Source organism: Onychostoma macrolepis, chromosome 23 (genome assembly GCF_012432095.1).
Source record: "Onychostoma macrolepis isolate SWU-2019 chromosome 23, ASM1243209v1, whole genome shotgun sequence".
NCBI lineage: Eukaryota > Metazoa > Chordata > Actinopteri > Cypriniformes > Cyprinidae > Onychostoma > Onychostoma macrolepis.
In genome coordinates, this window is record NC_081177.1 from 30,002,177 (window position 1) to 30,025,191 (window position 23,015).

A 23,015-nucleotide genomic window follows, 5' to 3' on the forward strand; every position below is an offset into this window, starting at 1 on the left:
CTGATGCGACTGACCTTGATGGGGTGTGCTGAGCAGATATCCATGTGACGCCACTTACTCCTGCAGTCCATCACACCTGCAGCTCTTCTACACACACACACACACACACACACAGACACACCAGTAAGGCAATGGTGTGTGCAAATCTACGGGCAAAATGTGGTGTCACACCATGTCGAAAGGCTGTGAGGCTGACTGTGAAAAAGTGTGAGAGTTTGTGCGTGTGTGTGCATGTACACAAGACTGAGGAAATGAGTAATATCGTGCAGTGTGAGGCATGTCTGCTGTGCAACAACACACAGGCAGACCAGTTGCTGCTGTCGCCCACTCGCCTTACTCACTGTGAAAGGGATAAACACACACACATGCAGTAACAGACGGGTAATTACACACACTCCCACTCATGCTATCGCTCTCAAACACACACTCTCAGTTCTGAGCATATGCATTTACATACGTGATAAGCATGTAGATAGATAGTGATATATACTCCGGTTTCAAACACATCATTACACTGTAAACATTTTACAGGAGTTTAGATGATTTTCTATCCATAAAAAAGAAGAAGAAAAAAATAGTATTAGTAAGTCATTTGGTGAAAAAAGGGCCATTTTCTGACAAAAAATTTCCAACTTTATTGCTTTGCATTGTGGAATAATCATGAGCATAGCTGTTTCATAAAAGTCACTATTATGGTGATTAGTGTCCACTCTGGCAGAGCATTTGGATGCATTGACTTTTTTTTCTAAAACACAGCTTTGTGTTGTGTTACATAGTTTAATGATTGTCTCTAACCAGATGTGCAATGGTAAAGCATCTCTTCCATGTTCATTTCAAACTACGTTAATTAGAGTTTGTGTATTAACCAGTCAAAACAAGCCACGAGAGACATTTTGTTGTGTTTGGTTTCTGTTTCTGTGGCGTCATGCTGGGTAGCCTCATATACACTGAAAATCCAATTTTTAAAAAATGGAGGATGAGGAGGAAAAAATAGTGGAAGTTGAAAAATGTAACCCGCGTCAGATGGTTGGAAGCCCAATAGAATCACACTAATTTATTGGTTGATAGCGCAAAAGCGATGCTACCAAGGTGCTACGTGGTAGCTTCCATATAACTTTCTGCTTGGCAGCATCAAACCTCCAATTTTCAGAAGTCAGGCATGAGCCCATGAAGCAACAGAGAGTGTGTAAACTGCTATGCAGAATCTTGTTCCCACTCAGGGAAACAGACTAACAGTAATTGTCTAGACGTTCCTTTTAGTATTAACATTATGCAATGGGAACAATATAGCACAATGCCAAATGAAAAGTAGCTGCCAAAATACTTTGCCACACCAACAAGCCAATAACAAAAAATAAATAAGCATGTACAGTATATAAACATCTTATACTATGGGGCCGTTGAATGCGTGAATCTGATTGGCTGGCTATTGTGCATTGTCTGATGGTGCAATTATTTTCAGGGAAACGCACGGCGAACGTAGTTCCAGGCAGCTCTTGACCGCATTACATGACCATATGCGCCAAATGATTTCTGTTATTTCAAAGGTCTTACAACAGCAAAATAACCAAAACCCACAATGACACTGGCCAAACAAATAAATATAGTAAACAATATGATAAAAACGACAGATCATGTCCATGTTTTTGCCACAAAATTATTTATTATGTACGGAAAGCACATACTCTATCTCTCCCGCTCTCTCTCCCTCACAGACCGCACATACATAACAGTTACAGTTTGCACACACACTAGCATTTTTTTTTTTTTTATAAATACAGGACAATTCGACAAGGAATGCTAATCATCAACTCTCTTAAACAAGGCCTTTTTAAGAGACAACACCTTATCAGACAAAAATTATAAAGGCTCAAACGTAGGACCCATAAGCAAAACTATAGACAAATCCCAGGGATTTGTAAGGGAATGTGAAATGGGCAAAAAACGTTGTAGCCTGCATGCCCCGTATATAAATTGAGAAACCAGTTGATGTCTCTTAATAGAAAGACCATCTAAGCCTCTAGAGTATTAAAATAAAGCAATGAGAGGAACATCAGTAAAAACCTGATGAAAACAGGTTCATTTCCAAATTTAATTTGACTCCATTTTAATCAATTGTAACATTCCCATCCGATAAGGCCGATCATTACAACTGAACCTAAACGCCAACTCTCTCTACCGCCTCCAGTCCTCTCAGATCTCCAATGCTGAGCCTGAACCAACCCTGCATCTGCCCATTATCGTGAGCTCAATCCAGTGGATCCTGGACAATCAAATTGCGGAAAACAACCAAAGCAGCACAAACCTCATTAATTCTATTCATGGATCTACCCCCTCAGCCCCGAAATTCAGCTGCTGGGGGCTCCCCTCTTTCTCCCTTTTTTCTTCTCTATAGTAGATTATATGTTTTGCGTTCTGCGTTTTTATTGAACATGTCATCTAATAACAGAAATGAGAAAATTACACCAATAATCTGATGCGGCTGCTGGGCAATCAACCCTGGTTGTGGAGTAAATGAAAACACTATGACAAATATATTATAATAATATGCTGTAAATGACCCTTTCAAAGGCCTGTGAAGGCATAATGCTAGTTAGTTAGTGTAGTGGGTTGAGGAATGATATGTTTGGGCATGAGGTTGCGGGTTCGCTCACTCATTTCGAAATTATATAAAATATCCAGGGTTGGATTTACTTTGCATTTATCAGGACTCGTGGGATCTTATAAAAACATTCTCAATTGCAATTTCTTTTATAAAGAACACAGCTTTCTCACATAATGCACTGAAGCAGCCCCTACACAGAGTGAATAATCGATTCTCAGGCCATCGATATCAGCCAAATCAGCACCACCGCCATGGACAGCACCTGGTAACATTGCACGTAAGAAGGTATACCTAAAGCAACCTCCTAAGGTAGAGTTCGGTGGACATGCCTGTCTTCGTGTGAGAAACGAAACGCACCCCTGTCTAGTAACTGAACTAACCCCTTCAACTAAAAAAAGGGTTGCAACCTAAAATACCATGCAACCAGCACCATATTTTCTTTTGTGGTGGACATTTTGAAAACACTAGTGTAAAAGTCCTCTCAGTTTTTTTCAGTATTTTATCTACAAAAATCTATTGTCAAGAGGTATAGGGTACTACAGGGCTAAAGGCATCCTGAGGCCTTTTTTTTCCTCTAAACCACTAGATGGTACAAAAACTTGCCGTAGCACTTTCCAAAACATTAGCTTTTTAAGATGCATGTGCAAATTTGGCTGATCCTTGACATAATTGCGGGCAGTAGTGCAAAGTTGATTCTGTGCTTACTTGATCTAATATTTGATATTTTTTAAAACATTGTAGATTTAAGTAGCAAATGAGAATCGCTAACATTATCGCATATATTTTTAGACAAAGGTTGTCTTAAATAATTTTCAGTTTTGTTTAAGATAATTAAAGCAACAGTTTTTCAATAACAAAGTATCGGTAAAAAGCGCCCCTGCTGTTGGGGCACAATAATTAACATGATAATTAATAGATGGCTGACTTTTCCATTTGTTGACATGACATGGTTAGATTCAGATGGTAAATATAGAATTAAGAATAATGAAATAATCACCGAGTTTATAATGAAACTATCATATTTACAAATATGATATTAATCATATCATATAATAAAAAATCATTTGTTGTTACTACTGTAAATTTATATATATGTTTTATATTAAAATATTTTAATTACAGTATATTTGTTGAAGAAAAACAAATAATTTTATTTATCAAAATAAGTGGAAAATAGTACAAACATTGCAAAAGGGATTTTAAGTATTAACATTATTAAATATATTAGCTAAAGTATTTATATCAATACTCTGTGCCGTTTGCCCCATGCTGGTCAGCCTTTTCCCCCGTGTGTGGAGTAAAAAGGCCCCCCTTGCGACCTCGTACATTTATACGATTTTTAAACAAAATAAAATAGAACTTGTTTGATTTATTTTCACACAGTCTGTTGCTCCATAAATGTTCGATACAAATATACATACATGTGCATACTCTAAGACAACAACCAACCAAGAACTAATGAAACACAGGGCTAAATATACACCAGATAATAAGCGCCATGACAAAAACAACAGAATAAAATAAAGCAGTGAAACGTAGAACACAAAGATTTCAAGTGAAATTCAATTCAAATATATATCATGCCAGCAAACTCTTCAACTTTTGCTGACACTTGCCATTCAGTCAGTGAAATAGGCCATACCTCCATATGTTCTTTAATAAAGCAGTGTTTTGTTAAGACCAATTATATATAACATACAGAATCATTTAGTATGCTGATGTGAGGTTTAACATTTTATAACACTTTCTGTCAAAACGTGTGAACTCTAAAATGTTTTTAGTCATTTTATAGTTTAGGGTGTTACCGTAGACACTGGTGTTACATCAAAACGTTGCTGCCTACAACATGTTTTGCCTGTGTGGAGTTTGCAGGTGTGATGTATTCAAATTTGAGATGAACCTGATCGAGGAAAAAAAAATTGAAATTTGTTAAATTGTTGTGAAAATTGTCAAGCTGTAGAGCCAATTCTTGGACATTTTTGTCATAACCATAGTGTATGACTACTAATGATAATTATTTGTCAAAGAATCCCATATTTTTATGAATTGATCCACAGTAATTGCGTAATCTGAAAGACAAATAAAAGGCTTTGAAATACTATTTTGGTGAGCTGACCTTTTAGTAGAAGAAGAAAAAGGCCCAGGCAGGTCTGCAATAATCTGTAAATATAGAAAAGAATAGCCTACTGTAATGCAGTCACAGCTAGTCATTGTAATCCAACAACAACACTATTACAGCATTGTCATTTCCTCTCCCTGTTCACTGCATACAGTTGTCAAATAATTGTAATGAACTACATCTGTGAAAATGAATGAGTAATTGTAGAGTACAACAACTAGCTGACAGGAATCAACTAAATTCACACACACAAAAAAAAAGATATATATATTTTTTTTTTACAGTGGTAACACATGAGTGGGAGAAACTGAGATATGAAGCTACGGAGTGAGAAAGAGTATAAGAGTTTGAAGATAAAAAAAAAATGTGTCAAAAGAGCAGGGCAGAATAAGAAAGAGACGGGAGTAGGAGAGAAAATGTTAAAGAAGACTCATCCTACACAAACCCTCTATCTCTGAGAGCCTGTGGTGTCACAGAAACCTCTGAGTCAAACCAAAACTGTACACTACATCTCTCTTTCTCACCACACAAACACACACACACACACACACCACTCCTGTCCAGCAGATGCAGAGTCAGCGTTCTCTTTGAAGACGAGAACACTGGCACACTCTTTAAATAGATACTTGTTTGGATGGGACTAGATTGGATTGCAAATCATTGAAACTGAACTGCTGTGTTGCTTTTGATTACAATTATGGAATTTGAAAAGTTTTAGAGCGTTTCAAACAATTTAGACAGGTGATGTCATTTATGACTTATTAGGGGCAGTATATGTATTTTTTTTTTTTTTTTAAAAGAAAGAAAAATAAAATAATTTCTTTGTTATGTAGAAACCTAGATTCATCTTTAATGTCATCCCTTGGTTCATGCATTTCCTTCTGAAACTGGAACATACTGAATCTGCTGTGCAAAATGACTTTTGGTCCAATCCAAAATGTGAAAAGCTTAAAAGTATAATGTTGTCAAGGAAGCATTTGTGAGTTTCTGTGTGATATCATTATTTTAAAATTAACATAATGTTTCGTATACTCCCAAAATTAATGAGAATAAATTTTTCATTGCAAATATGTTCACCTGATAATACAGCTAAAATTCAAGAAATAGCAAATGAACATGAAATGTTTAGAGGTGCAGCTACATTTCTGTGCGGTGTGTGAATCATTTTTCCTGTGTTCAGCACTTCTTTGGGCTGATCATGTTTCTGAGCTCTGAAATCTTTATGATGCAGCAGAACTCTCCGGAAGACCAGCGGAGGTGAAGGTGAGGAGGAGACAGCGGGCCCTGAACTTTCTGACCCAAAGCAGAACAACTGTACCTGCTCCACAACACTCATCACACACCACTTACTAGCTTAAAAATATAACACAATACAGAAAAATGAATGATAATCCCATTTTTAAAAAACAAAATAAAACTTCGTTTGGGGGGGGGGGGGGGGGTATTATTAACAATTAATACATAACTGGTATACTTTTTAAGGTTATGATTGGTCTTTCCTGGTACATGTGGCAAATACAAATAATTAAAAATGAAATAATAATAAAGCTATATATAAATAATAAAGTGTATATATGATACTCAGAAGGCTGGAATGTAGTACAGAATGGTGCCTTTTTAGTGGTTATAGTGTTTTTCAGTTTTGGGGCTTGACAGACACCTCCTGTTATTTATGAAATAAAGCTTAAATTGTGGAACAAAGTGTAAAAGGTTCGCAAAGGTTGATTCTGAATGAGGGATCAATACCAACGCTACGTTTGTGAGTTTCTGACATTCTCGGTGCATGAGATTGACCTGTTTTGTTACACTCTTTAAATAGATACTTGTTTGGATGGGACTAGATTGAATTGCAAATCATTGAAACAGAACTGTTGTGTTGCTTTTGATTACAATTATGGAATTTGAAAAGTTTTAGAGCGTTTCAAACAATTTAGTCAGGTGATGTAATTTATGAGATTGACCTGTTTTGTTGTTTCCGGCATGCAAAGCATGAGCTCTTGAAGCTCCATCTTCTTCTGAAAGGGGGCCGGGAGCTCCAGCTCATTTGCATTTAAAGGACAAACCTAAAAATGGTGTGTTTTGATTCATGCCCTAAAAGTGGCCATTTTAACAAGCTATAAAAAAATGATCTGTGAGGTATTATGAGCTAAAACTTCACATACACACTCTAGGGACATCAGAGACTTATTTTGCATCTTGTAAAAAGGGGCATAATAGGTCACCTTTAAGTTACATTCACAATATGCCATCATTTAATCTTGTCTGATTACATTGTGTGATGAATACAGAGAAATTCGCCAAAGGTGAGCAGTTGGTAAGCTGAGCCTGAGCATGGTAAATTGATTCAAATAATTTGCCTGGGTCAATGGAATAATACATAAATGTACTATCATTCATTCTTTATATACATTTACATAGAAACAGGTCATCATTGTCCAGTAGCTCACTGGGGAAACCCTGAAAGTCTCCCCTTGAAAGAGTTGCATGTGTGTTGAAGTGAGTATGCGTACAATAGTTAATCTATATGATGATAGTGAGAGAGGGCTGAGAGCTGAAGTTTCCAAACATCTTTCATACATATTCATGCTTTCTCTAAAAGACACCATCTACAGATCTTATTTATTCATTTATATTCATCATTTAACTGTGCTTTTTGAGATATAAAAAAATTACATTTACACATACCAAAAAAAAAATAATATTTTTTTTTTTACATTTCGATATTCATTCATTCAACTTTATTTCCAGACTCAATGCCCATTAGCAAAAACAAAATAAACAAAAACAAAACAAAAAAAAACACACACACACAAACAAAACAAAACTGTACAATACACATTACAAGAGACAGTTTTACCAATGCTTTCTCATAGGTGACAGGTATTGCCCACTAAGATTTGACAACAACATTATAATAGCATTATGTGAGTCATCCAACTGACACATGAATTTATACATCAAATTTCTCATTAAAGCTGGAAAGCATTGTACTCTTGCCTTACAGAATAGATCGACAGATGCTGAAACTTACAATATGGATATATTGACACCATCTAAAATGTAAACATTATTATATATTTATATTTACATTTACATTTACATGAAAGCAATCAAAATCAACAAAAGAGCAAAGATATGCAAGTGCTATGACAAGTCTCAGTTAGCTTAACGCAGTACACGTAGCAAGGTTATTTTTTTTAATTGTATAATAAATAAAAAGAAAACAAATAGAATACAAAAAGAATAGAAAAGCTAGTGTTAGTTTTTTTTTTTTTTTTTAAAGAAAAACAAGCAGTTAGGAAATTAATAGAATGCAAGTCTAAAAGGGGCATGTTTTTTTTTTTTTTTAAGAATAGAATTAGAATAGAGAGTGCTAGAGTTAGAGGGTCAAATAAAGATGGAAGAGATGTGTTTTTAGCCGATTCTTGAAGATGGCTAAGGATTTAGCTGCTCAGATTGAGTTGGGCAGGTCCAGGAGGGAAAATTTAATTTAAAAGTCTGTGAAAGTGATTTTGTGCCTCTTTGGGATGGCACAATAATGTGCCGTTCACTTGCAGAAAGCAAGCTTCTAGAGGCACATAAGTCTGAAGTAATGAATTTAGGTAAAGGGGTGCAGAGCCAGAGGTGGATTTGTAGGCAAACATTAATGCCTTGAATTTTATGTGAGCAGCTATTGGTAGTCAGTGCAAACTGATAAACAGAGGTGTGTCATGCATTCTTTTTGGCTCATTAAAAATTAATCTTGCTGCTGCGTTCTGGATTAATTGTAAAGGTCTGATAGAACTGACTAGAAGTCCTGCTAAGAGAGCATTGCAATAATCCAGCCTGGACAGAACAAGAGCTTGAACAAGGAGTTGTGAAGCATGTTCTGAAAGAAAGGGCCTGATCTTCTTGATGTTAAATAAAGCAAATCTGCAGAACTGGGTAGTTTTAGCAATGTGGTCTGAGAAAGTAAGCTGACCATCAATCATAACTTTTTATTTAGTTTTTGAAGGAGTTATGCTTGATGTGCCTAACTGGATGGTGAAATTGTGATGAAACAATGGGTGTGATGGAACCACAAGCAGTTCTGTTTTGGCAAGGTTCAGTTGAAAGGGATGGTCCTTCATCCAGCAAAAAATGTCTGTTAGACAAGCTGAGATGCGAGCAGGTATCGTCGGATCATCAGGATAGAATGAGAGGTAGAGTTGAGTGTCACCAGCATAGCAGTGATATGAAAAAGCCATGTTTCTGAATGACAGAACCTAGTGATGCCATGTAGACAGAGAAGAGAAGTTGTCCAAGAACTGAGCCCTGAGGCACCCCAGTAGTTAGATGTTGCGACTTGGACACCTCACCTCTCCAAGATACCTTGAAGGACCTATCTGAGAGTTAAGATTCAAACCACTAGTTCCTGAGATGCCCTTTGCCAATAGGGTTGACAGGAGGATCTGGTGGTTAACCATGTCAAAAGCAGCAGACAGTACCAGCAAGATAAGTATTGAAGATTTGGAATCAGTTCTTGCCAGTCTTCAACAACTGACAGCAAGGCAGTCTCGGTTGAATGTCCACTTCTGAAGCCAGACTGGTTGCTGTCCAGGAGGTTGTTCTGTGTGAGAAAGGCAGAGACTTGGTTGAACACAGCTCGTTCAAGTGTTTTTGGAAGGAAGAAGGGAAACCAGTCTGTAGTTCTCTAAAAGACACGAGTTAAGGGTGTGTTTCTTAAGTACTGGGATTATGAACTAAAGAAAAGAAACAAAGTATTTGCAATTTTTACAACCATAAACATATTATTATAGTTGCAGGTTTACCATTTTATAGATACATTTTAGATGCCTTAACCCTTCCCTCAAACCTAAACATAGCCGTTTTATACAAAATATAAAAGCAATATATAAAACCTCATGAACAGAAACACATGGACCAACAATGACAATTTTACTAACAATATTAATGCCACGGTTTCAATATTCATCAATACGGATTTGTACGTCTTTAAGTCAGAAGTCAGAAAGAGCCTTATTGCCAAGTATGTTTGCACATAGAAGGAATTTGTTTTAGTGTCACAAGCTTCCAATACACAGAGACAACAACAACACACAGATATTAAAAATAAGATGTGAATAAAATACACATTTAAATAAATAAACAAAAAATTGAAAAATAAATTGAAAAATTAAATAAATTGTATGTACAGGTGTGCTATAGAATAGGAATATAATAGAATAAGATGTCGGGATGTACTAGGATGTAGGGTGGTAACAAATAAATATAAGGTTATTGCAGATATTTATTTTTTTACTGCAGAAAGGGGAACATCTAACTGTTCATGTGGTAGATTGTATGGGGGAAGAAACTGTTTTTGTGCCTGGCTGTCCTGGTATTCGGTGCTCTGTAGCACCGGCCAGACAGCAAAAGTTCAAAAAAGAGATGGCTTGAATGTGAGGAATCCGGAGTGATATTCTGAGCCTCACTCTGGATGTATGCAGTTCTTGGAGGTTTGGCAGGGGAGCACCAATAATCCTTTGAGCAGTCTGAACCTCTGTAGACAACACCATGTTCATTGGCTTCATCCAGGACAGTAATGGGTCTGCATACAGACAGGAGGTTGAATGTCAGGCTGTCTGGTGCAGTCATAATAACCTGGAGCTGAACATGCTAAAAGTAGTGTAAATGATAGTGAACTTCAGAAGGAACACCCCAGCATGGGCTTCCATCGAGTTTGTCCTGTGTTCATCTACTGTATATCTATATCATTCTGGATGCAGAGACCAAATAAGACATCAGAAAACTACAATGGACAGTCCAGACTGCTGAATGAATCACTGTGCTCCCTGTGCACACTGTCATGCCAGTGCACACTGCTCACCCTCCAGGACCTGTATTCTTCCAAAGGTAGTAACAAAAATCAAGACTTTCAGTGATAACTAATCTGAACGCCTCCTGATTGGCTATTGCTTTTAAGCAGAATTATAAACAGAATAAGCAGAACTGCCATTGGTTATAATGCGCAACACTGTAAAGACTTGTAAAAAGAAATATGATGCGACATGAGCAGATCTACCTTTAATGCCACAACTGACACTTTTAATTTCATTTACACTTTATTCATGACAGCTGTAAAAGATTTAGTTCAGTTGTGCAAGGATATCTTTTGACAAATGTGGTGGCATTTTTGTCCCAAGCCCCCATTAATTTCTAACCCGTGGCCAGGGGAAGACTAAGCTAAGCCTTTCCCAGCCTTACACATGCTCTGCCTATGTATACACCCATGTGATTAGACCTGACGGTGTTTGTCAGCTTTTTGTATTACAGGTGCCAAACTTATGTGAACTTCTGGTTCTGCATTTCCAGTATACGTTTTTTTCCCTTGCATATAAACATCCCTCCTCCAGTTCATAAAGTGGAGCGTATTTCAAAATGGCAGCGTAGACTCCCCCGAGGGGAAGTGCTTAGGGAAGTTTGCAAATGTTTCTGAAAGCAAAGTGGAAGACATCCCTGGTCTGCCAGCTCTATCATGATCTCAGCCAGCTGTTATCTCCTGATCATCTGTGTTCTTCAGCTCCACCCTGGTTGTCATCTCTGCCCTTCAGCTCCATCGGCTCCACCTTGGTCTCCTGCTCTGCTGCTGCTCTGGTGTCTAGCTCCACCGGTTCCTCTGTGTGAGTTTCCTGCTTTGCCCTGCTGGTCTCTGGCACCACCCTGGTCCCTATTCCACTAGCTCCGCCTTGGTTTCAGGCTCTGCTTCAAATCCGGCTCCACCTGTGCTGCCCTGGTGTCGTCCTGCTCCATTGGCATCTCCCTGGTGGTCTCTAGTTCTGCCAGCTCTACTTTGGTCTCTAGTTCCACCTTGATTCCTTGCTACGCCTTGGTGTCCAGGCCCTCTTCCACCCCATGGGCTGGCTCTCCATCCCTCCCCCTTGGTTCACCTCTGCTCCACCACCCTCCTTTTTGTTCACTTTCCTAAGTTCTTAAGGTTCTTTGTTACAGTACATATTCCCTAATTGTTTGGACTTTCAAAGTTTTATAGTTCTTATTCCTTAGTTTCCTGTTACATGTGTTGAGTTTTGTAGTCCTTTGCAGTTTTATTCATGATTGTCTCTCTGTGACTGTCTCCTTGTTTGCCATAGTATATTTAAGGCCTTGTATTTTGTTTATGTCTTGTTTGTTCAAATCAATTTGAATGTGATTAGTTGCCCAATTATAAAAGGGTGTACACACTTTTAGCTAGGTAATTTTAGATTTTCTTTTTTTTTTTTTCTCAAAATATTTGCTTGGTATGTGAATTTTGATGGTTTTAATATTATATTAAAGTTGGAAAAAGATCCGACATGATTTTTCTTGGATAATTTTTTTCCAAAAGCTTGTTGTTGTTGCTGCTGTTATTGTTTCTTAATTCCACAAACCACCTTTTTCTATAACTTGAAACTCTTCTCTCAGAACTTCTATTTTTTTCTGTTTCAAAAATAATAATAATAAAAAATTGCACAACCACCCCAGGTGGTGATATACAGTAAGAATGAAAACTGGCATTAAACAAACAAAAAATGGTGACTCCTGGATCGGAGTTCAGTTAAGAACGCTTCATGGTGCCATCACAAAATCACTCTCACGGACAGGGAGGACACCAGACGCGAAGTGAATATGTGCATCACGTCACGTCACGTCACTCGCTCTAGATTACTGTTTTTCGTGTCACTCACGCGAATAAAATTGTAGCGCGATCAACTATGGTGGAGATAACTACAATCGCTGTTTTGTACCTGTTGTGAAAGTCCCAAATATGATGGAAAGCCAAACGCCAACGTGTCTGGATTCACAGCACCATCCAGAGGAGGATGAGTAACGATAGGATCCTGCATTAATGTGTGTGTTACATTTTACTACTTTATATATACACTGATATTATTATTATTTCTACTATCGATAGCAGCATCTTTGTAGCCATGCTAATAAAATACAACTACCATTACAACTGATTTTAGCCTAATTGTTTTCTATGCTCCATACCTATATAATAACAGACAGCTACAATAATGCTCTCTTCCACTGTCTGATTCAACTGGACGTGTCAAGAAGCTCTTCGCTGATTGGCGTCATGCGAATTTTCCGCTCGAGTTGTAATTTTTGAACTTGCATGGAAGACGCGATTGAGGCGTCTTCCTGAAACGAGTCACTAAAATGAACGAAAATGACATGAGAAATACAGTATATCTAAAGAAAGCTTGAAGTGTCTATTATTAAATGAAGTCACATCAAAAACAAATATTCTCTGATAAAATAATCCATATAAAACCAACACGAGGTACAGTCTTACCCGTCTGAGCTCACCTATAATGTGATCACGCCCACGCACATAGTGCGCTATAAGATAATCATCCATGCGAAACCAAGCTTGAGACACATGAACATGTAAATGTCCACATCACCTCTGTAAACAAAGAAAGATCCAAGTTCATTTTGGCTACTTTTCATTTTTGGAAGAAGACGCACTGTGAAGAATAAGCCTTGAATTGTGATGCCGACGCGGCTTAATCCAGCGGATGATCTCATTCTAATGAGTCATTTATTTTTTACTTATATTGTTACAGTGTTATTGTGACACAAACTTGTACACATTCACTTGTTGAACTTTTCCCAAACTATAATACCAGACTAAAATATGTTGAGTGAAACATTTTGAAATATGATAGGCAACCTTTCATTGCATCTAAATGTTGTAGGACTCTTCTGCATTTTAGCTCGCATTCTTCAGTGATTTATTAAAGGGCATACTGATGTGCAAAACATGATTTTTACTTCATTTTTTATTTTTTACCACTGCATTTGTAACTTAAGTAATGTCATTTTATTGACATTAGTAACTGTAATCAAATGACATAAATTTAAAATGTAACACATTACTTTACTGCAGTTACCAGGAAAAGTAATTAGAATACAGTAACGCATTATACCCAACTCTGCATGTGACCCTTTTTGTTTGGTATTTATAGCCCTCATGTTGCCATTGTCTCTTGTCGTATATTGGATGTATGCGACCCTGCTCTCTGTGAGTGTTCAAGTCAAGTCAAGTCAAGTCAAGTCTTTGTTTTTTTATTTATGTTGAATAAATAAACTGCACTTGGGTTCTTAAACTTGCCGTTCAGTGGACTGTGTGTTACAGAATACACAACCATTACAATGGACCCAGCAGTTTCTTTGTTTCACCTTTGTCAAGGCAATCGTTACATAGAGGATTATGTGGCAAGCTTTTGTGGACTTTGCCATTTGGTGGGTTTTAATGATGTGGCTTTAAAGAACATTTTTCAACATGGACTTAAAGATTATCTTAATTACCTCATGCCTCGCAACACCCCTTATTGGACTCTTGAGCAATATATTGACTTTGCATTATTGTTGAGTGGGTCTGCTTTCACTGTGGGTGATGTAAAGGAGGAACACGGCACTTCACTAAGTCTCATCACATTATGACTGCTACACTGGAGCAATTTCACGTGCCAACAGTTATGTCTGGAGTTGTTCACGCCATGCCTGCCAAGCCAAAGCCTGCTCACGTTGTGTCTGCTCACGTCATGCCTGCTACTCCAGGGCCTGCTCAAGTCACGTCACGCTTGCCAAGTCAGAGCCTGCTCACCTCATGTCTGCTACAACAACACCTGCTCACATAATGTCTGCTACGCCAAAGCCTGGCTATCACAGAGGCTGTTCCCCTATCCTCAGTGCTCCATGTTATGGTGGTAGCCATCCTGAGTGTTTGGGCTGCACACTGCACTCCTGAGGCCTCTCCTGTCCACAAATCTGTCCCAGAGGCCTCTCCTATCCACGACTTTGCCTCAGAAGCCTCTCCTCCATGAATCCACTCCAGTGCCTCCAGAGGTGGCGGCTTCCGCTGCAGAACCTCCTGAGGTGATGGCGCCCACTTCCGAACTCTCTGCCTTGTCCTATCATGCAATGAAGGACATCCATGAACTCACAGCCTGTCCAGCTACAGCCATGGAGGCTGTCCATGAACACTTTGCCCATCTTGTCACTGCCAAGCGGGCCATCCATAAACTCTCTGCTTGTCCTGTTACAGCCATAGAGGCCATTGCTAACCTCTCTAGGCCGCCATTGCTCCATGGTCCAGGCCCACCTCTGCTCCACAGTCTAGACCTGCCTCTGCTTCACGGCCCAGGTCCACTATGGCTCTACTGCCCAGGTCTGCCATTGCCATTGATCCAGGTCCTATACCCGTTCAAGGGCCTGGCCCTCCATCCCTCCCCCTGTTCCACCTCCGCTTCACCACCCTCCTGGACTTCTTGGGTTTTGTTGTTGTTTTGGGGTGGGTGTTCCTTTTGGGCTTCAGGAGCCGCCCATAGAGGGGGGATCTGTCACGGCTGTTTTAGGTTTTGTTTTATGTTCATGTTTTCATATCTTTTATTTTGTAGTTCAGTCCTGTTTCCATTTTTTGGGAGAATCTGTACTTTACTTGAGTTTTTATAATTCTGTCAACTTTTACTCCACTACATTTCCTAATTATGTATTTTAATTTAATTTCCTCTATAGTCCTTCACGTCCACTACGATCTCAAAACTCTGGCCATTTAGACTCCAAGATATTTTATTTACTGGCACAGGTAAAAAGGTGATCATTATAAATTTGGTCCAGTTGTGGCTAATTCTATTAAAGTCTAGAAAACGGTTGAATGTCTGATAGGAGGACCCTTCAAATTTTGTAACAGTACACCTTTATGGCACAATTTTAATTTTGTATGCGGAAATCGTCCATTTGTCCAACCCTCTTGGTCTTCTTGCGGTGATATATATGATAACCAGGGCCTCTGTTAATTTCAGACATTAAGAACTAAATTTGCGATTAATCTAAAAATGTTAACGCATTAATATTTTTTTAACGCAAATTAATCGTTTGATAAGGTTTGACCCCAACTTCTTCCCGTCATCGCAGCGCGGAAGGTTATCTATCATTGCGTGATGAGGGTACAGCACCAGTGTTGCCAGGGTAGCGGCACAAGTGGGCTATTTTGAAAATACTGTCGCGGGAAAAATGACAGAGCCGTGGGTTGCGTTTTTTTGGGCTACTTTTGTAGTGTACCACGGCCGCCTAAAATAGATCCTTTTACTAATGTGTATTATACTTGGAATGTATACCTGGCAACTCAAGAACGGAGAGGCGGTTGTAACATCACAAACAACGTGAGTTTCAGTCAGAGCATACATGTTAAGGCTTTTACACAGCAGAAATAAACTTGACAACAACCACTATAGATTATATAAGATAATAAACACACGACTACGATAGATATGGTCTGTATGTGGTTTTCTTGAGGAGAATGTGTACGTCTGAAATGCTAATTTGTGCAGCAATATAAAAGGCTATAAATAGCATATTTTAACAACAGTAAACTACCAAATTCCACATGTGATCGTAAAAGGAAGTTATTACAAACACTCGATGGTGGTTTGAAGTGAATTCTGAGTAAAAGTGTACTATTAATCTCATAAATTGTCTTATGAAGCATGATGCTAATATTAGCTCTAATGCACCTGCAAAACAGGTCAAATTCTTCTTCATAATGAATTTTGTCATAATACTTCACGTAAGGTCGGATTGAATCAATAGCCTCCTGAAAATAGTGACTTGTGAATGTACAACAGCACAAATTAATGGGGCTAAGCCTTCTACTATTGATGCTTGGCAGGGTTTTTTCTTTAACATACTCGATTATATAAAGGAATGACTTGTTTTGTTTTTTTTCTCTCTCCTTTTTGACTGGACTTTTAAAGTACTGATTATATGTCTGTTGTTTTGTTTTGTTTTGTTTGTTTTGAATTAATGTTATGTTATGATGTTGTGTGTGAAAATAAATGTAAAAAAAAGTTGATAACAAAAAAAAAATAAAACTCTGGCCATTTGATAATACCTAGAATCTCAAAATCAACTGCAGGCGGCATATCCTTTTCCTATTTAGCTCCCAAACTCTGGAACAATCTACCTAACACTGTTCGGGAGGCAGACACACTCTGTCAGTTTAGATCTAGATTAAAGACACATCTCTTTAGCCTGGCTTACACATAACACACTAACACATTTATAATATTCAAATCCGTTGGATTGTTAGGCTGCATTATTTAGGTCAACCGGAATCGGGAACACTTCCATAACACACAATGTACTTGTTAGATTGTAAGAAGAATGGCATCTACGCTAATATTAGTCTGATCCAGATCAGATCAGATCGACACTACAGCCACCCGGATCCTGTCCGTATCCAGCCCAGATGGTGGATCAGCACCTAGAGATAACCTCTACAGCCCTGAATGTCAGCGGGGACCATGCCAACTAGATGAGCCCCAGAGACAGATCCCCTCCGAAGACCTCGTCACCTAGACGGACATCAGGACAAGACCACGGGAACCAGATGATTCCTCTGGACAATCTGAGTTTGTTGCAGCCTATAATTAATCTGCTGGTTTCGTCTGGCCAGAGGAGAACAGTACACTATTTTGACACACTATTTCCCTGTTTAATTAAAAAGCACTACATAAATAATGGTGATTGAAATGTATATATTTACTTTTATTTCCCTCAAGCATATTCGTTACTTATTACAAAATAAAGTCGGAAGAACACAGGCTGCAAAAAAGCAGGTCTGACGAATCAGTGGTCTGGCACTTGTAGGTTAGACTCCTAAAAAACACCTTTGCTCATGTGCAAACAAGTGCACGGACAACTGCGTGTGATTTCATTTTTCACTCAAGTCAAGGCTGGGGTGTGTAATATACAATATATCATCTGCGATAATATTGTAAGTGTTGTGTTAACAATGTGCGATCTGACATTATCGAGAATATCAAAAAACACACACAGAGAGTGCACGCATACACTACGAGATTTAGTCAATTAAAATGCATTTAGAATCATTAAAATTCAAGGCATTCTAAATTGTAGACGGCAAAAGGGCCTCTGTACATTTTTTCTATTTATATAATTTAATATACGTAGTTAATTTAGTTCACACAAAGAGTGCCATTTTTTTCTCCAGATATCAGCATGATAACAAATGTAATATTGATTTTATACAAGTTTAATAAAGTTTGCATTAAGTGACTTACATTTTAGACACAATATTGTCTATTTTCGCTCAATTTTGCCAATGAAAATAGTTCCAAACAAAGATCACAGTACTGTTTTGCATCTCTAGGAACACACAGGACAGAGTTTCCTTATTGAATGAATCAGCTTTTTGAACGAATTGGTTGAATGAATGCTTCATTCCCTCTTTACACATTTCAACAATTTTGTCATGTTTTAAATCATTTCAAATGTCAGTATTCAAGGTTTTATACAATGCATTATTTATGCATTTGTAACTGCAAGTTAAATGCATCCATGCCTCCTCTGAGCTAGATTAAACTGTAAATACATATAAATTAGGGCTGCCCCCTAATAGTCTACTGACCGTTAGTGGACAAGAAGAGGCTTGGTCGACCAAAATTGTATTAGTCGCTTAGTCGCGGAAAAAAAAAATCCAGAGGAAGTCAAGTCAAGTCAAGTCACCTTTATTTATATAGCGCTTTTAACAATACAGATTGTGTCAAAGCACTTAACAGTATCAAATTGGAGGTACTTAATCCAGCACTGATCATACCCATAATAATGTTGAATGGACAAACACATATCCATCTGAGAAAAGGGGTAAATCTCACGCGTTAAGTAACTGACCATTGTCTCCTCATCAATGTTGATAGCTTCAGTGTATTTAAGAGAAGAAACAAGATGATGTAGTGAAGTAATGTACTCCCACAGAACGTTGGTTTCCTGATTTCTGGATTCTCTGTTCACAAATTCTAGTTTCAAGAGACCAACTTGTTTTCCAAGAGACCAACAAGCTCACCTGCCTGTCCAGTCAACCAGTCATACTATTAATGAATAATAGTAAATAGGATTGATCACAAGGAGATGCTAAACCTCGTGGCTTGACTCGAGTTCAGAGCTAATCCAATTCCAAGAATATTGCATCCGTTCGCCCAACAGACATATCTGTTTTTGGCTACAATAGTCATTGCAGCAACCTCTGATGAAATGGGAGCAGATCTGAATATTAGCATCTGTATCTATAAGTATATCATAAACGTTTTCAAAACACTTCAATGTAATGCCTATTCATATGCCAAGAGGTTATCCAATCACAGCAATGTAGTTTGTCGAGTAGGTGAATTAGCTCTATGGGCTTCACATAGTATTTTGGGACGTCTTTTATATTCAAAGGTTAGATGAACTGCAAAGTGCTATTTGTTTTGCCAGAAGACTCCAACAAAAAAAAAAAAAAAATTGATTGACTTTTAATGCTGCCTACTTTTGATCCGTGCTTCTCAAAGCTGTCTTGGGGAACCCCCACCACTGTACATTATGTTTTTCTCCCTCATCAGACACACCCAATTCAAGTATTGCAGTCTCTACTAATGAGCTGAGGGGATTGAATGGGCCAAACATAAAATGAGAATCTGCAAATGGCACAGAAGATGTTAAGACGGCCTAGGAAGATTCTGATGTAGAAGCCAAACTCCAGAGTGCCCCAGTATGGGATGCATGCCTCTTGTTGCAGATTTGGTGACGAACAAGAAAAAGTGTAAAAGTGACTACCACCCAAGGATAGAGAGAGAAATATATTTTAGATATATTAAGTAAATAACCTTGGTGTGCCTTCCAAATGCTTATACAAATTCAGCAAGAGAGAGAAGGAATTTGGAGCTGGGGACTGAGGTAACTGAGAATGTCCCACCGTCCAGGGAATGTTGCAACTCTCTTTAAGGGATTGGTGATAAAAGGCAGGCCGTGTCTTTGATCATACCTGATAATATTTGGGAGCAAAGTGTGTTTAAGACAGGTGAGGACTGCGTTGCAAAAGCATGGGTTAGAGTTGCTACAGGTATAGCTATTTATACTCTAAGTAATGGGATGGGGTCAAACTACGTAAGGCAGTTTGGTAGAGGGAAATGCTGGGGTAATTTAGTAATTAAGGTAAAGATTGTAGAGCTGAGCTGTTGTTTATCTTGAAATGAAAATGACCACAAAACATTTACTGTCTCTTTTGACTAGAGCCAATCACTGACTGCTCCTTATATAGGCTACACTTGAAATGATCCATGGACAGAATGATCAAACTTTTCACAGATGTTTGTTTAGCACTGCATTACTAGTACACCGAATAATATACAATGATCAGCCACAACCACTGACGAGTGAAGTGAATGATATTGATTATACAGGTACAGTGGCACCTGTCAATGGGTGGGATATTTGTGAACAATGAACATGTGTTGGAAGCAGGACAAACGGGCAAGTGAACAGATCTGTGGGATTTTTACAAGGGCCAAATAGTGATGGTTAGAGGATTGTGTCAGAGCATCTCCAAAATGGCAAGAGTTCCCAATATGCAGTGGTTAGTACCCAAAAGTGGTGCAAGGAACTGGAGCCATGTAAGAAGATTGCCTGGCTTGATGAATCACATTTTTAAATCTTATGCGAGTCATTTACCTAGGGAAGAGATGGCAGCATCTATGGGTTGTTCTGGACCCAGAAATTCGATACACGAAAGCCCCACCTCGCAACTTCCTGGACTTAAAGGATCTTCTGCTAATGTTTTGGTTATGGATACCACAGGACATGTCCAGAGGTCTTGTGGAGTCCATGCCTTGATGCATCAGAGCTGTTTTGGCCTATACAGTATTTGGCAGGTGGATTTAAGGAAGCACTTTATTTTACAGTACGTGCACTTCCCTGGTACATACATGGTAAATATCTTGTACCTACAGGCAAATGAGTGGTAACACAAGGTACCGTATTAACCTGAATATAAGACGACCCCCCCTTTTCCAGATCTACCTTTTTGAAAACCAAATCTTGTTGTTTTTTTTGTTTGTTTTTTCTCTCTCTCTTTAAACACATTTTTTTCTTAAATTATTTTCATATTTCATATTTTTCCTATTTAAATTTTTGTTTTGAAAGTATGGTAAATACTGGTAAAATGTACCATTACCAACAATGACATTTAAAAAAATACACTTTTTGATATACCATAAAAATAACACGTATCCCATATGAATTATACATTTAAGCTATCCATCTCATAGTAGCCTACCAAAATTTTATTAACAGTAGAAGTGAAATCTTATTGTAGTCTTCAAATCTGGGTACTGTCTTATGTTTTAAAATCACTTACAGAGGAAGTTTGGTCCCATCAGGCTAACATGACAGTCACGATCTCATGCCGCTGTAAGCATTTTCTTTTTCTTTTGTTTTCACTCGCGATCTTTACAACACACATTACATTACATATTTCATGGCACACTCGTTTTAACTAATTAGATACTTTACTGTACTTATTAATATATACATGGTAAATGTGGGTACAAACTTACAGTATCCGTATATGGTAACTAATAAGCAGTGATGGGAATAATGGTGTTATAAATAAACGGCGTTACTAACGGCATTATTTTTTGACAATAAAATGCGGCATTACTATAATTTATTATAATATTATTATCATTTTATTTTTCAGTTCATCTGAATGGATGCGCAGTGTAGCTGTATTTGACGAACCGTAAACTCTAGTGTGAAGGCGCATGACTCGCCGTTGCTTTGTCTCACACGCAAAGAAAGATACAGAGCAAGAGAGTCTTTCATAACATGCAGAATTGACGCGCTACATGTAAACGATATTCTTTGTTGTATTTTCCTGTCAAAATAACGGATTTCCTTTGGAATTCTTCAGCTTTTAAGAACTGGCAGGTTCTCTGGTAGTGGGCGGAACTAATGCGCAAACGACAATCTCATTGGCTGGCGCTCACCTATTGTCATCCCTGTTTTGATTACAGCAAATCAATTTGAGCTAACGCAGACAACATGATTAATATTCATGAACCCAGCAGCTCATTAATCCTTAGTGCGTTTTATAGAATTCGTAGTAATTTTATCTTATCAGTATTATTTTTAGTTTGTTTGTTTTTTTTTCTTCCTTTTTTTAATCGAAACACTAAATGACAAACAATATCTTAAGCACCACCACCAGTCCTAAGTTCAGTCAACATGACAAATATGCATTCATACATGGTTAGTCTAATTACTAAAGTTCTATCATCATATAATGCTTAATTATCATAATATCATATTATAATGCTTGACTGACTGATGCTAAGTGTCAGATATTTAAAAGAAACTGTGCCATTTTACAAACATAAGCTTTATATATATAATTGGTTGATAATATTTACAGTAATATATTGAATTTGATAGGCGTCTCTCACATTGTCCCACAGAAATATGAAAATAGTGTAGATTAGTGTACAATGTTTTATAATAATAATTTATTCTATTTAGAGTCCATTTCATTCATTTAACATATTTAATATTGGGGGCATCCAAGTTATTTGACATTTGAAATTTTTTTTTTTTTTTTTAAAGTAACGCAATAGATACTTTCCCTGGTAATTAGTTACTTTAATAATGATGTAACTCTGTTACTAACTCAGTTACTATTTGTGAGAAGTAACTATAACTAATTACCTTTTTAAAGTAATGTGCCCAACACTGCTAATAAGACACATTACTATACTTACTAATGATATGTACATGGCAAATGTGTAGCACCTACGCACAAATGTGGTATTATGTGGTAACAAACAAAACACATACTGTTCTTGGTATATACGGTACGCTTGGTAAGTCCTAACCCTGCCTAATAAAAAGGGGACTTTTTTTCAATTGCTGGTCACACTTTATATTAGGTGGCCTACTATGTACTTGTATCAAAAAATAAGTACAATATATTTATTGTGGTCATATTGCATTGCAAAACACTTTTGCTGCTATTGAGGTGGGAGACAGGTGAGGTCAGGGGCAGGTTTGGTGGTATGGGTAGGTTTAAGGGTGGGTTAAAGGAACACTCCACTTTTTTTGGAAATAGGCTCATTCTCCAACTCCCCCAGAGTTAATAAGTTGAGTTTTACCGTTTTTGAATCCATTCAGCCGATCTCCGGGTCTGGCGATAGCACTTTTAGCTTAGCATAGATCATTGAATCCTATTAGACCAGTAGCATCGCGTTCAAAATGACCAAGAGTTTCGATAGTTTTCCTATTTAAAACTTTACTCTTCTGTAGTTATATCGTGTACTAAGACCGGCGGAAAATGAAAAGTTGCGATTTTCTAGGCCGATATGATTAGGAACTATACTCCCAGTCCGGCGTAATAATCAAGGAACTTTGACGCGGCAGCAGGTGCAGTGATATTACGCAGCGCCTGAAAGTAGT

The 23,015-nt window shown here is 37.8% G+C and overlaps 1 protein-coding gene across 19 annotated transcripts in view; it reads right to left on the bottom strand.

Annotated features, from left to right (window-relative positions):
- zmp:0000000926 (ataxin-1) overlaps nucleotides 1-23,015 on the bottom strand; it is a 39,005-nt gene that overhangs the window by 7,267 nt on the left and 8,723 nt on the right. For 3 of the 19 annotated variants that reach the window (XM_058762497.1, XM_058762490.1, XM_058762496.1), the window contains one exon: nucleotides 15-87. The gene's annotated coding sequence lies outside the window, so the exon portion shown is untranslated. Of the gene's footprint in view, nucleotides 22,690-23,015 lie in introns of those variants that run through there. The other 16 variants (XM_058762489.1, XM_058762485.1, XM_058762478.1 and 13 more) reach the window with 9 other exon arrangements.